The following is a 5311-nucleotide window of genomic DNA, read 5'->3' on the forward strand; positions in this document are numbered from 1 at the left end:
TGTGCATCATGCACATATGGTAATTGATTGATAATGTGATACATGTCTACAAATATTAAAGTAACATCTTTTTTTTTTTTTTGATAAATTGAACAATTGTAACACCCTGAATTTTAAAGCAATTAAACTCAGTATTAGAACTTGACTGAGAAGAGGGGTACTAGACTACAGGCTATGAACCACATGCATACAACAATTTGAGGAGAAACTAGCAAATTGAAAGGCCAAGTAAGAGGAGTAAAATAGTCTAAAGGTGTGGAGAAGGTCCCATATATAGTGGACTACCCAAGTCGGAGGCCTAGACTGTTGGAGAGCCAAAATAGAGGCAACTAGCAGGCTGCTTGCTGACCGACCGGCCAGTCGGTTTGGGTGGTAAAATGCACATAAATTGGGTATTTCTTCTGTGGGCCCCACCACTTTGCAGTGTGATTCCACTTATTCCTACCATATGTATGAGCATATTTAAGGGTTCAAATGCATCAGATTGCATATGGAACCTCTAAGTCTACAATTTATTACTAATTTTCAAAAGACTTAGAAAAATGGGTTTTTCTTAAGGTGCATTGCCGAACAGACCCTAAGCTCTGTTTTGGGATTTTAAAAGAAGGGAGGTCGGCTACTGTTACCCTTCCTTTGCAGCTGAAACCATAGGAAAAACAAAGGAGAAAATAAAAGAAGGAAGGAAGGAGAGAGAGAGAGTGAGATGCTACTGTTCCTACTGCCATGTGGAGGAGCTACTGTTGCTGCTCTCAAGGTGCTGCCAAGGTTGCTGCTATAGTTGGAATGGAGTCTAGAGCTGGATAGCTACACCAAAACACTCCCTATTGCAATTGCAAGTCCCAAGAATTGGGAAGAAGGTAAGATTCCTAAATTCACCTAGTGAACTTTTTGGTATTGTAATTTTTCCAATAGGTTAGGGTTAGCATTAATTGCAATTAGGAGTGGAAAATAGCTTGTGGGAACCCAATACGGCCTCCCATAGAAAAAGCCCCAATTCTTGGACCCCAATTGAGACTCAATTGACTGTAGGGTTGTCCAAGAAACCCTAGGTTATAGGGGTTTTCCCAATTGAGCTAAATCGATAGCAATTGGTAGTGGGATTGACCTACATATAATCCCAATTTTGCCCAGAAGTAGATAGAAAATTTAGCTGGTACACCTAGGGTGAAAATTGGGTGAACTGGGCCTAACTGAGCTAATGAATTACCCCAGAGACCCAAATTGGATTGGGAATAGGTCCATAGGGTATAATTTATTAAATTACAAGTGTAGGATAAGGGTTGGGTAGAAGGAATTTTTCAGCACAGGTCTACCAAGGAGAAGGCAGAGTTTTGGCTGAAAATGGCCTATTCTTCCAAGGAATTGGCCAGCCAATTTGGCCCCAAGGCCCCCAACAGAATAGTGATGTTTTGTATATATTGGTCTCGAATGCCCACAGAATGAGTGTGTGGCACAACCTACCTGAAAATGACTGTATGATGTAAGGGTATGGTTCATGACTCAAGTAAGAAAGAAAATGCCAGGGAAGGAGATGGGTTGTGGAATATCATTGTAGACCCTACCTATGCTTGGAAAACCCACCCAAGTGCATTTAGGAGCTAGGGATATTACCGACAAGTCTAATTAGGTAATTAATAACCTAATATCTATAAGGTAGTTCCAGTAGTCCAAGAATGGACTCATTGGCTATGTGGTTTGGGTGAATGACCTACATAGGCATTGGAAGTTGAATTAGTATGCTGGCTTGGTTAATTGGAGGAAATACTGATCTGAGGTCAGTGTACTCCTTATCAGCTAGGTGGGGATTCCGGTATGGGAATTCATTTGAAGTATAGGAAGTGAAATTACTAAATGATTATTAAGATAAAAATTAACCTCACATGTGAATTGATTATTTAGGAACCTGAAATGTACCTAGTGAGAATACGCGGATCGAAAATTCAGCGAAAAAACACCAGTTTTTGGAAACAGGTGAGTGGGTGATTGTTTTATCTTACAGAGTGTTTTGTATATACTTTTATGTTATGCATGCTCATGTGGAATGTGATGATTACTGTGCTATAGATTTATTATATATATATGTTACATGATTTTACCGGATTAGATGTGATCGAGGTTTTATGGATGTGTAGTATGATAGCTGTGTGATAATGATTGTAACATTGAAGGTCTGAGACACAGTGTGGCTGAAGTTCTTTCCAGTATCGTGGGTTCAGAAGTCAGTCTTACAGTTATAGCCACAGATGGATGATTGGATGCTATGGATGCTATAGATGCATGTAGGTGCATATGGTTAGGATCACATCTTAATGCTATAACCCCTTACTAATAGGTGGTAAGGTATTGTCTAATCTCATTCAGTAGTAGGTCGTGGAGGACTACTAAGCCTAGATACGACATACTGTAACTTGAGAGGGCACAGCGTGGTACGACATACTGTACACATGGCTATTGGACAACATGGAAGACCGATGACAGTGTGAGATTTCGAGACCATAGCTATCAGAGGTTACTATTTAGTGGTTGGTTGGGGGACCAAAGTTCTTTCCGAGATTGGCTGACTCTTGCTTGCATCTAGCTTGTATCTTTAAGGCCCGACATGCTAGGTAGGAGATGCCACCTGTGTTTCTTATAGAACTTATACCTACACATTAAGACTTAGTAATTATAATGGAAAATATTAAATGAATCATGTGGATTTTACATGAGGCATTGTAGTATAATATATGTGAGCATGTGTTGACATCAGGACTTGTATGTGTGTGCTTACTTGCTCACTCCTCGTTGATTACTCTTTTTAGATGGTGGAACCAGAACTGAGATGGATAGAAGATTAGTACGGTTATGGGATTGTGTCTACGAGACACATTATAGCTGGATGAATATCCCTTCTATTTATTCAATTATTTCAATTACTAATGGGTTGTAAGATTTTTTTATTACTATTTTAACCTGTGGATTTCTTTATAATGGGCCGATAATTAGAATTATCAATGTAGTTGGTCACCACATATATGCTTCTTATGGTTTGTTATGAGTACTCTGATCTGATACGCATTCTCGAGAGGTTGGTTGGTTACTACACTATGTCTATCATCCTGGCTATTGGTAGGTTGACTGGGTTGGGAATCCAATGCCACATCCCTTAGTCAAATTGAGGTAGGGTGTGATAGAGTGGTATCAGAGCGAGATGTTCTGTAGTAATTTAACCTAACCCATCTTGAGAACATAGGTTCTGTGGTGATCAAGTAGAAAGTGCAATAAAAGTTTAAAAGATAAACACATAAGTGGCAAAAAAAAAAAAAAATAGTGAACACAAAGTTGGAATAGAAACCAAAAAAACTACTGTATTATATTATATATGAAAAAATAAAATTTACATCACATAACTACATAAGAACGTACATGGTATGAACAAAAAACGAAAACATAAGAAAGACCCCACAAATACAGAAAGGGGGGAAGTTATATCTGATAAGTCTAAACCTAGATACAATCTGAATACAAGTAAGATGGTAGGAAACTGATCTACATCAGTGAAATAAAAAGTAACACAAAAATTCTGGAAGCTACCAATGGTAAAGAACTGGATTCTAACGTTAGGATTGCCACTGGCGACTGGAAGAAGCTGAGGCCCACTGAGCTAGTGATCGGTACCGGGGAGGCCTGAAGTTTGGCAGGATGTTCATACACTCTGCCCATTCATCTAAAGTAGCCTCTACAATCTCGACCCTCAAGCTCAAAGCCTCTAGGCTAGTAGTGACCCAGGAGAAGTCCCTCTCCATATAGTCCAACACAGTCTATAAATCTGAAGCATTTAGAGCATAAGAGTAAAAAAGATTTAGTACAAACAGTAAAACAAGGAAACAAATTATAAAAAATTATACTTTAAATGACATTAAGTGGTATAAGAGATTACCTACAGTCTGGGCAGAAGGTTGAGCAATAGTATCCCTAGCAGTGTCCTGAGCAGTCTTGAAGTATGTCTTATGAGGAATCTAACTCATATGTCTTATGAGGAATCTAACTCGGCTGAATGGTTTCCTCAGTGGGGAGAGTACTATGAATATCCTCATCCTAGGTGTGTGGAAGTTGCACTCCTAATCCCTCCACCTCCTCTACTGACCCACCCAGGCCCATATCCACATCACTGATATGAAGATCTCTTAGGGGATCCTCATGTTGCTTTCCCTCCTTATGCTGCTCCTCACCCTCATGCTGCTCCACTCCGTGTTGCTCATCCCCACAATATATGGTACGTCAAAATCATCCAAGTGGATCTCCCATAATCATTCCCATAAATTTTCCTGCACATGCGTCCACAGCCGTCCACGTCCACCCATAGTCGACCACCCGTAGCCATCCACCCGTGACAGCCACCCACCTGCGGGTCGTATCCCCTGTTTTGTGCCCTTCGCACCCCCGACAGCTGCTGGACACCTTTGTTTGCTGCTTGGGACTCCACCAACTGTCCCACACTCCCGTATTTTCCCAGAACATCCCATCGGTGATTAAAATTTTTTGCTAAAAATTGGATTTTGAGAAAAGATCCCCCCCTTTACCTTCTTGCTTGCTCCACACGCTCCAGCTAGTATACCAAACATCTTTTCACCTTTTTGGGTGAAGAGAAGTTTACCTTCACCTCTTTTAAAAAAATATCTTTTCATATTTTTGGGTGAAGAGAAGTTTCCCTTCACCTCTTTCAAAAAAAATATAATCTCACCTTTTTGGATGAAGAAAAGTCTTCCTTCATCCCTTTCAAAAAAAATATCTTTTCACCTTTTTGGGTGAAGAGAAGTTTCATTTCACCTCTATCAACAAAAATATCTTTCCACCTTTTTGGGTGAAGAAAATTTTTCCTAAACTCCTTTGGCCCACAAAAACACTATAAATACCCCCCCTTTCCTTTGAAAAAGACACACATTTTCCATTTTCTAGTCTCTTTGTGAAGAGTACTTTCTCTCTCTTAAATCCCCTCTCCTTTTGAGAAGTTTCTAGTCTTCGGAGAGATCTTCGTTAAGATCCAAAGTGTTCTTTGGGCCTTCGAAGCACTTTAATCATATTTTTCAAAAATATATTTTTTCAAAAATCCCAGCCGAATCGCTGCCGAAGTTTTGACCTGACTTTTTCTAGAAGTAGCCCATCCCTAGCGGAAGCTCTGCCGAAGTTTCGACCTGGCTTTTTTTCAGAAGTAGCTGACCCTAGCGAAAGCTCTATCAGAATACCAACCCTACCTTTCCCGGAAGTAGCCCATCCCCAGCGGAAGCTCTACCGGAATCAATAGCCCAAAAGTAACCAACCCTAAGCCAGA

The sequence above is a fragment of the Macadamia integrifolia genome, unplaced genomic scaffold (genome assembly GCF_013358625.1).
Source record: "Macadamia integrifolia cultivar HAES 741 unplaced genomic scaffold, SCU_Mint_v3 scaffold741, whole genome shotgun sequence".
NCBI classification, from domain to species: Eukaryota; Viridiplantae; Streptophyta; class Magnoliopsida; order Proteales; family Proteaceae; genus Macadamia; species Macadamia integrifolia.